Genomic DNA, 10623 nt, shown 5'->3' with positions numbered 1-10623 from the left:
GCACACAAAAACCAGGATACATGCCATAGTTGCAGTGGGTGAGAGGATTCACCAGAGACAGAGTGGGGAGCAGAACAGACAGAGTGACTGAAATATCATGCTGAGGTGAGCAGCGTGCAGGTCAGGAGAGGTCTGCCACACCATGTGCGTTACCTCCCTGGCTGGGGGATCAAACTCATGCTGCAGAGGCCTTGGATAGCTTCTTAGTGCTTCGCTTCACCCTGCTGCGCCACCAGGGAGGCCCTGTTAATATGAATTCTGAATGAATAATTCACTAATGGCTTTTTACAAGGTGCTGTATTTAGTGCTTAAGGAGCATTATTCCATGCCATGACTTAGGATAGACACATATATTCCCATGAACGATGTTTACTGAACACTCTAAAGAGAATGGACACTGTCAAGGTATTTTCACGCTGTCACTGACAACTCAACGATTGAGCTCTCTACTTTTCGTTGACTGGGAAAGAAGCATACATATTCTTCTCCCTTCTAGTCCCTTTGGTTTATTCTGATGTAAGAAGCAGATAACTAACAGTGTTGCAGTGGCTGCTGAAAGTTTCATGGTGCTGTGCTTTAATTCCTTGCACACTCAGGGACAGCCCTACAGATCTGTATTCTGTACACAAATACATAATGACGTATAGTTACCGTATCAATTCTTTTCATCCCTCAGTTCCTTTGTGCACTGTATTCACCTTTTCTCAGTTACTGGCAACAACTGACCCTTAGCCCATCTCTGATATACCTCTGCCAGGATGTCATAGAGCTGGAAGCATGTAGTCTACTCAGGTTGCCATCTTTTACTTACTGATTTGCCTTCAAGGGTCCTCCATGTCTTTGCGGGTGTGGCGGGTCTTGTTTTCAATGATGAGGAGCTGTAATCGGGATGCACCAGAGTTTCTGGATCGCTTCAGCTACTATAGCACAGCTTGTTGTTTCTGAGTTGTCAACTGTGCTAAAACTGCTATAAATTACATGTAGATTTTGGGGTGGATATAGTCTTTAACTTCTTTGGATATATACCAAAGAGTGTGAATTCTGAATCCTACGATTACAGTATGCTTAACTTTACAAGACACTTCAAAGTTGTCCTACAAAGTGGCTTTACTATTTTGATTTTCCAACAAGGAAGGAGAGTTTCTATTGCTGTAATACTTCGGCAACATTGAATGCTGCCACTGTTTATTATAGTTATTTTAAAACATCTTGTTCTATGTACTTACATCATTTTGCACACACATAGCAAATATAACTGAATGAGCACCAAAGACTTGGACATACTGGTTACTTTCATTTTCTTGTTATTAAAAAAAGCTTTCATGAAAATCTCTTATATAACTCATTTTGTATAAACTTCTTCTTCAGAATAGATTCTGAAGGTACAATTATACTATCAAAAGTATATAGATGTATATTCAAACATTTCAGATTCCTAAGATTTTGTCTTGAAAAATAATTTAAAAAGATAACTTTGATATTTACTTTTCTGTGCAAATGTTGGAAAACTTGAAAAAATATAAACTTTAAAAACATCCAGTAAAGATAATGATTTCAAACTTCCTAAAAAGGTCCTAGAAGCATATTTAAAGGTCCTAGAAGCCTATTTAATATTTTACAGAGCTTAGTAAACTAGTATGCATTATTTACCTATTTTTTAGTAGAATTGCTGTTATGCAACTAAGCTTCAGCAGTTAAAAATAACTGAATTTGAATAAAAATGATAAATTAAGTATTCATGAATTAGAACATAAATTAAGCACTGTTAATTCTAAAATAAAAATGAAGCTTTATCATTACACTTATTTTCTTCTTACATTTTTTAAAAAGATTTATTCACTTTTGCTTACAGAACCGGGGTACAGGCCAGAGGTGCAGAGGGTGAGAGGATTCACCAGAGACAGATTGGAGAGCATAATAGGCTGATGGACTGAAATACACTGCTGAGGGTAGCAGCAGGTGGGCCAGAAGAGGTCTGCCAGGCCAGAAGAGGTCTGCCAGGCCAGAAGAGGTCTGCCACGCCATGTGGGTCAGTGGCTTAGGAGAGCTTCATAGTGTGGTGATTTAAACCATTGCACCACCAGGGGAAGCCCTATTTTTTTAACTTTTAAAGAAAACTTACTTTGGATGAAGACGATTCAATGGAATAAAAACTCACAGTCTAGTAGTATTTCAGCCATTTATGGATATTTGTTTAGTCATTATATACTTGCTACTAATATTTGAACACATGAAGAAATGTTAAATCTGTTGTAAACTTATGAAATGAAAATGTATTTGACATTTTCTTTTTCTTTCTGGCTTATTTCACTAAGCATGATCCCTTCCAGCTCCATCCATGTTGCTGCAAAAGGCATGAGTTTATCTCTTTTGATTGCTGTGTAATATTCCATTGTGTATATGCACCACATCTTTTAAATTCAGTCATCTACTTTTGGGCATTTGGGTTGATTCCATGTCTGTCCTATTGTACATTTGATGTTATGTTTTGTTTTAACCTCAGTATAACTTCTACCTTTAGTCTGGATATACAGGGTGGTATTGAACTGATGCATTCTATTTCTTGGTTTACATTTAATTCTTGGGAAATTTATGTTGATGGGAATTCTATCTTACTAAAATTCTGATGTCATGTCTTCATAACACAAAACAATGTTAATTTCTCAATTACTATTTGAACCCTTTCCCCCCATCAATCGCCTGCCAAAATTTAAAGACATAACCTGCTAAAAAAGTGAATCATACAGAATGGCCAGTCTAAATATAAAAGTTTGGTATTGAAATATTTGTCATTATATTGTTTTTTCTCAGTGCTTTTATTGCTCTCTCACTCTCTGTGAGGGTAACAATTCATACTATTTTAGCAATTTGGCTATGTTGTTCTTCAATCTGTAAGCTATTTTAATACCTCAGGATTGATAACTAGTATCCCTTCATTTTTGGTATTTAGTTTTATTGAAAACTAAATTAAGTTAATGACGATTGCAATTTTTAATTTGAATTAATATTGCATCATACTATTTTATGCTCCAGGTGACTTTCATTGAAAATCAACATGTACATATTTACTACACATTACTTCACATCTATACCTTTGGTAAAAGGCCAAATCTATCTTCCCCCATTTGCCCATTTTTCCTGACACACTGTCTCTCTTCCCTCTTCTGGCAACCATTAATCTGTTTTTGGAAAACCTCATGACTTCAGTAAGCATTTATTAACTCATAGTTTCTATGGATGAGAAATCTGGGCATGACTCACTCTACTTTCAGGCTGAGGGTCTCTCAAATGTGGTGGTGGAGTTGTGGGCCTCGCCTCTGTCAGTCTGAGATTGACCCAGGGTGGAACTGTTTTCTGGCTCAACCCCAGGGCTGTGGGCAGGGAACAGATGGCCTATTTCCATGCTCATTCCCATGACTATCGATAAAACGCCCATCCCATTGGTTTTTGTAGGGAAATGCAATGCCTGTACACGTTCTTCTTCACACTAAGAGCTTGCTGTTCCCAGAGCAAGAGCAGGTGGCAAGTAAAATGGAAGTGGCAGTGTTTTCACCATCTGAGCTGGAAGTGACAACTCTTCACGCTTGCCCTGTCTTTGTTCCTTTACATTGGCTCACTGTGTCTGGTGTACACTCAAAGGGAGACACTGGGTGTGAACACAGGAGATGATAGAACCCTTTTAAAGCTGCCTGCACAGACAGAACTCACTAGAGCATAAGGCCCATATTACCATCACCATTATTATTCACAACATTAATAACATACTTTTATAGTATTTTACATTTTTCATATGCAAAGCTTCCCATACTAAATTCTGATGGACATTTTATCAAAAGATAAAATGACGCATGAAATTAATCTAGTGGACCAGACCCAACCCATGAATATCTCACGTGCTGTGTGCTGTGTCTACTAGTGGACAGTAGAATTGTCATGAACCTATCTTAATATGACGCTGCATACTGCTGCCGGTGGCGAACATTCCTTTGTCATGTAGCTCAGTCAGCTGAAAAATCAAGTCTATAATCTTGGGACTAGTTAAAGCTCACTCAACCTCAGTGTATATTAAGCCAATGACTTGGGTGTCTTCATTCTTGGTCAACTAAGGGCTTGATCCTAATGCTATCCATGCCTGGGTATATTGTGATGCTATGGTCTCCAGCTTAGAGGCCACTGATAACAAGGGTAAAAGCTGCGAAAATGATAAAAGAACATGGTTTATCATAATATTGCATTCAGGAAATATTTCCTAAACCTTTCATATTAAAGTCACCTGGACTGTCTAACATCTAAATTCTAAATCTCTAATAAAAATTGACATTCAAAGTTGTACAGGTTATCAGTTTTGTGAAGAATCCAGTAGTTTCCAAAGGGCAATAGGAGGATTACTCACATTGACCAAGGCGTTGAAGCCATCATGGAGAATCACATCTTCAGAGATGTACTAGAAATTCAGATGCATGAGCCCTGCCGGCTGAACTGTGCGGGAGAATGAACAAACGTTAAGGCCAGGTTCCAGCTTTCTATTTATTATCATGTGACTGTGGGATTGTCCTAAACTCTGAGTGTCATTTGCCCTTAAAGGAAGTGAAATTCTCACCCACCACCCTGGTCCAGGCGCCAGATAAGCACAGCCCCAGTGACATCCTGCAACACCAGCAAAGGACTGGGAGGGAAATCAGCACAAAAAGCAGAAACACCCAATTCTGGGAATAAAATGGGGCGGGGGCAGGGATGGGGTGCATATGTCAGTAACCTTGGGTGGAGTTTATACAGAAAATGCCAGGTGACTGACCTAGGCCACGCCCCATGCATCTAAACTTACAACACCAGCGAGGAATTCTTAAATTCCGGTCAAAAACACCCAACTGTCGTCACAATCCCATGTAGAAATCTGGAAAACATTAAGGGATGTCAACTGGAGTGACTCACCCTGTGTTCAGGGCAGGGTCCCCACATTACCAACCCTCACCCCTGAGCCCCCCCCACCTGTCTGACCCGCACCCCCCTTTGCGAGCTCAGGTTAAAGGGCCACGGGGCTCCCTCCTCCACACCTGCCCTCAGGTGCCCACAGGAAGCTTCTGATCTACTGTATCCGCAGCGCCTGGGATTTCCTTTGTTCCTATACCTCAACCAGCGCCTTGGCACTGAGCAGTCACCTCACCCCCAACCTCCGTCTCCGAGACAAAGTCCACTAGCGGCTCATCAGCAAGGTCCGCACAAGTGGAGACTCGGGAACGTCCTGACAGGGTGAAAAGGCGAGGTCGCACTGCGCAGAACTGGAAGCGCCGCCCCAGAAAGCGTGGCACAGAGCGTGTGACCTGGAGAGACTACATTTCCCACAATGCCATGGGCTGCCCGGTGGTGACGTCAGAGGCGCGTCCTTCCGGGAGGGTTTCGTTACCTAGAGACGGGGTAAATTGGGCGTTGAGGAATAATGACCAGGTGGGCGGAGCACCTGAGTACTGGGGTGCCCTAGAATAGCTTCAGGGAGGCGATGTAAAGGAGGGAACTTCCTTGTGTTCCCATAGAAGTGGGTCCTCACACTCACCCTCCTCTTAAAGTTCTGGAGCTGCATCCTTAGAGGGGTGGGGAAGGAAGACTCTGGATGGCGTCCCCACTATCCTCCACGTTTCCGTGTTCAGACTTTGCCTTCCTGGTCGCCAGTAAAAGACCAGGCTTGTGGTTCCCATCAGGGTACTGTGTCCTTGGCCATCCCCTTCTGTCCGCGCACCCGCTGTGGGTGCCCAGAGTCTGCTGGAGCCGCCACGGCCGAGCCTGTGTCCCCTTAGTCTTTTTGTTTTTAAGGATTATTTATGCATAATCAAACTGGGGTACAGGCCAGGGGCGGGGTGAGAAGAGTCACCAGAGACAGAATGGGGAGCAGAACAGGCAGATTGACTGAGATACACAGCTGAGGGGAGCAGCGGGCAAGGCTGGAGAGGTCTGTGACATGGAGGTCAGTCACCTCCAGGGCGGGGTTGGAACTCCGCTGTCAGAGCTTCCCAGTGCTGTGACTCAACCGCTACACTACATTTCTTTTATGTATAAATTGTACTGTATTTAACTATTTCCTGGGCTTTTCATTTAGCTAGTTTCCAATTGTCCATTACTATAACAAAATGCTGATTGGTGTTTTACCAATGAAGATTTTTATCTTGTTCACAGCCTTTCCGTAGGTTGTTTCTCAAAAGCTGAATGCTATTTCTTTTCATATAGAAATATATATATATATATATATATATATATAGTCCACATTCTAATATTCTAAATTCAAAGTTCCCTGATATGAATTTATTCTTTTCAACGCGAGTAGCGGTTTGTCCCTTTATTGTCCCTAGCGAGTAGTCCCTTTATTCCATAGTTCCGTAGTCCCTTTATTCCATAGTTCCATCTTCAAAGTTTGGGACTCACACTGGCCCGCCCCATTCTCTGCCTGGTGCCGCCACCTGCTCCAGGGCCATCGTGACTCAGCGGTGCCCTTTCCCCTCCTTGGCCGGCTGACGCCCAGTCTGGGCTGCGGATCCATCCTCCAGGTTGCGCTACCCTGGCAGGTCTGGGCCCCTCCAAGCCTTCAATATTCTACGCTTTGACCGCATCGCCCCTCCCAGCCACCAGGCGGCGCGCTCTGCTCCTCACGCTCCTGGTTTTAGCCGCGATCTTCTCCTTCCTCGGCCGTTCCCTGTCGTTACATCACTTCCGTATTTACTTACGTCATTACGTGCTGACGCCAGAGACAATGGGAGTGGAAGTGGCGGAAATCAAAAAGAAATGCACGAGTGGGCGAGGCCCACGCGTCGAGTCGAGGAAGGAGAAGCCCCGGGGGCAAAAGGACAGGAACGGGAGCAGCGCGCGCCGCCTTGTGGCGAGGCGGGGAAACGTTGCCACAGGGAGAATAATGAGGCGGCGCCCCGCGGGGAAACAGGACACCCTTTTTCTCACTGTGGGGCAAGTGCGGGTTTGTTGAGTGTCTATGGTCGCGGTGACTAGTCTTCAGAGCGTTTTTTTATTAATTTATATATAATTTAATTTTATTAATTTATTAAATTATATAATTTATATAATTTTCTATGTACATTAGTGATCGCTTTCAAACAATGTTTACTTACCCTCGCCCACAATTCGCTCGCGGGTCTTCACCACAGCCCCCCACATTGCTTCCTTCCTTCCTTCCAATCCCTCTCTCCCCCTCCCTTGTAGGATATCTCTGGTTTATAATTGTTCAGATTGTTTTTGTTATGTTGTGTTTTGCATTGTAATTAAAAGGTTCCGCGCAGTTAATGGAGAGTCAGAGAAAGTTTCTGACATGTAGGAACTTTATTGGGCTCCAGGGCAACGCCCATGGGGGTCGGAGAAGTCACCCCGGTGGGGAACAGGGTAAATCTTTATAGAGTATTGAAGTTGCTTTTTAGAAGCTGCTTCATTATGCAAATGACCAGTCCCCGGAATGCAGGCAGTCCCCAGACCTTAGGAGGCTCGGGGCGTGCAGACCATAACAGCCCCAGATTTGGGGTTCCTGCCCTAAGCCTTGCTCCTCCTCCTGAACCTTACCGTACTATCAATATAATTTCCCCCCGTGTCTTATTTGGTTCTTACATTTTCCTATACGTGAAACCATCGATATTTTTCTTTTTCCTTCCCTCAGCGTGTTTTTAATGCACTTGAACACGATCTGCTGTTTTAATGGCGTCAGGGTATAAGTTAACAGTATGTTCAGAAATATGTGATAGCTGCCTCCGTTACAGTTTGATTTTCTAAATTTCAATCGCAACAGGGAGAAAGTGCCCTGTGAAGTCATCCTTGGTTTCCCCCGTCCTGCCAACCTGCCCTCCTACAGCCCTCAGCTCCTTAGCCCCGCCCTGTGCCTGCAACTCCGCCCCTGCTCCACCCCTGCACCTGCAGCTCCACCCCTGAGGCCCCGCCCCTGCGCCTGTAACCCCGCCCCCAGGCCTTCAGCCCGCCCCCAGGAGCACTTTAGTAAGCTCGTCACGCCTTTTCTCCAGGACACCTGGTGCTAATGGTGATTCCTCCTATTTTGGAGATTATGTAAGTCACTGACTCACTCACCTGGGAACTGGGCTTTGTGGAGATACAATTTACCTTTTTTTTTTTTTTTAAAGAAAAGCTTTTATTTATTTTGTCATAGAAGAACTGAGGTGTAGGCCAGAGGTGCAGGGGATGAGAGGATTCACCGAGGACAGGGAGGGAAGAATAGGTGGATCCACTGAAATACACCGCTGAGGGGAGCAGCAGGGAGACCGGAGGTCTCTACTGTGCCATGTGGGTCAGTTCCCTGGCCGGGGATCAAAATTCTGCAGTGGCTGTGGAGAGTTCCATAGTGCTGAGACTTAACCCCTTACACCACAGGGAAGACCCTATGATAGCTTTGAAAGACAGAAGAGAAGGCTACTTCAGAGGGAGTTTACAATATGCTTTTAAAAAAGGAAGAAAAGTAAGCTGATTGAATCCCACCGGTAGCTCCTTTTGGGGACCTGGGTTTGTGGGAGATTCTCTGTGATCCCTTCAAAATCTGTTCACCCCCAGACCTCTGTCTCACAAAGAGCTTCACATCCACTGCTCTGCCCAGCCAGAGCCTTAGATCTCACCCCCAACATCTGGGCCACCTGCCAGGACTGCTGTGCTCCTGATTCACATCTGCAGGATGGGGCAGGACCCCTTCTTCTTCCATGTCCAGAGCCTCCAGGGGTCCAGATCATCCCAGTTTCCCACTAAGCTACATCTGACTGCCTTCTGTGGTTTCACTGCAGCAATCTCAATTCATAAGCAATAGGCTAGAACGATCCTGACTGTGAATAAGAACTTATAACCCCTCCCATCTCAAACCCTCATTCACCTTGGAACAAGTCCAGTCTTTCTAGGCTGACCCGTCATGACCGGCGCTCACCACAGTCCCCTCACGTACCTGTGGCAGTGGCACCTTCTCTTCCAGCTCCTGCCGCCCCAAGCTCTTGCCTGCAAGCCTGCTCTCGAGCTCTTCCTCCCCAGTCTGTGCCTGGCTAACTGCTTATCCTGCATCTGCAGACTTCATTTGCATTCCTGAGAGTGGTCACCCCTGTGCCACCACCACATGACCATGTTCCTTTAGATCAGCACTCGGGTCTTTGCCTTCGTCATGTGTGGCTCTGTGGCTGTGTATTTGTGTTTCTGTTTGGTGACCTGATAAGTCTCCTCTGGACTGAAAGCTGACTGCAGTCAAGGATCATCACTCTTCTTTATGTTGAGCTTTTTGCATGTTGCTTGCCCTATAGTAGATGCTCAATTAACAGCACTTGAAAGCATTAATTTATATAAACCCTCCTTGAGCCTCCAGACTAGAATCCTTCCCTGCTCGGTATTACAGAGGAAGACTTGAGCCCGTGGCTATGTGCACAGACTTGACAGGAACCCTGGGTTCACATCCTGGCTCTTAGGACTTTGGCCTAGTTACTCTACGCCTGAGAATTTCACCTGTAAATGGAGATGTTAATCATAGGAATAATACCTACAGTACATACTTTAGGGGATAGCAGAGTATGATTAAATTATGATTAAATGTGTCATAAAAACAAATGCATGATATAGCAAAGTGGCTATCTTACTCTGTTTCATTAGTTCATACACCACTCATTTTTAATAATATTTGCATGCCAGTGTCACTCTCCAGATCACGCATCAGATCATTACTTCCTTCACTCTAAGTGAAGTCAACCAAGCTTGTTCTATTACATGGTATTCACTTACAGGAAGTGTGTAAATAACAACTCATCAAAATCTGATTTTTTTTTTTAGTCGGGGGAAAGGAAACAACGAAATCAAAGAGCAGGAAAATTCCACAGAGTATTAGGAAGGATATTCTTCATCACTGTAACTAGAGACTTACTTTTGGAAAAGAATGAACGAGGCCGGTCTCTGCATTTCCAGTTTTGGAAGTTGTGGCTGAAGTGTTTAGACAGGAGATAGTGGCGTGTCAATATTATCAAGACTCAACTTGTACAACAGTCATTTCCAGGAAATATTCCATGAAAACAATCATCCACAAAGGTGAAGATTACTGGCTGGGTACACAGACGCCCCTCTGAGAACAGCCTCAGGTCCTCTCGGAATCTGCGGCGCGGCGCCACCTAGTGGACAGCGATGCAGCTGCTACTGTGTGTGTGTGTGTGTGTATGTGTATATATATATATATACATATATACATATATACACACACATATTTGTGTCCATGCAAACCAAACCAAAAAAGCATAAAAACGGGACCACAAAACAGCGCTTTTCTCTGTGATTTCAAAGTGACTTTAATTTTCATTGTTAATATTCTGAACTTTCCAGGCTTTTACATATTAATGACAAACTATTTTTCTTTTAATCATAAAATGATTTTTAAAGACATTTTTCGACTTTGGCCTTCATCCCATCATTATTGCGGCTTCCAAGGTTTGTGGCCCAAACCAGTTGACATCAGAATCCTGGGTACAGGAAATGGCACACTTCAAAGTCAGGATCTGCATTTTTATCCTCACTCCTCAAGTGACTCTTCACCAAAGGCGCTGGTGTCCACCTCACCTCAGCTTTAGCAACCAGAAAACAAGGAAAAACCTGTGTCCACTGTCAGGATCTGGGGGC

General features: G+C 44.1%; 1 long non-coding RNA gene across 3 annotated transcripts; it reads right to left on the bottom strand.

Annotated features, from left to right (window-relative positions):
• Positions 1-202: 202 nt before the first annotated feature.
• On the bottom strand, positions 203-5268 carry LOC105854397. Of its 3 annotated transcripts, XR_001146080.1 has the most exons (5): positions 5055-5268; positions 4826-4894; positions 4394-4479; positions 812-878; positions 205-243 (listed from the first exon to the last, which is right to left on the bottom strand). It is a non-coding gene; the product is annotated as an uncharacterized LOC105854397 (long non-coding RNA). The 3 variants fall into 3 exon arrangements; XR_001146081.1 differs by lacking the exon at positions 812-878 and having other exon boundaries at positions 203-243; XR_001146079.1 differs by lacking the exon at positions 205-243 and having other exon boundaries at positions 252-878.
• Between the last annotated feature and the right edge of the window lie 5355 nt (positions 5269-10623).

This window comes from Condylura cristata, unplaced genomic scaffold, assembly GCF_000260355.1.
Source record: "Condylura cristata isolate star-nosed mole 26May11 unplaced genomic scaffold, ConCri1.0 scaffold00037, whole genome shotgun sequence".
In the NCBI taxonomy this organism is placed as follows: Eukaryota; Metazoa; Chordata; class Mammalia; order Eulipotyphla; family Talpidae; genus Condylura; species Condylura cristata.
The sequence above is the reverse complement of the archived record's forward strand: the minus strand, read 5'-3'. Positions and strand labels throughout refer to the sequence as shown.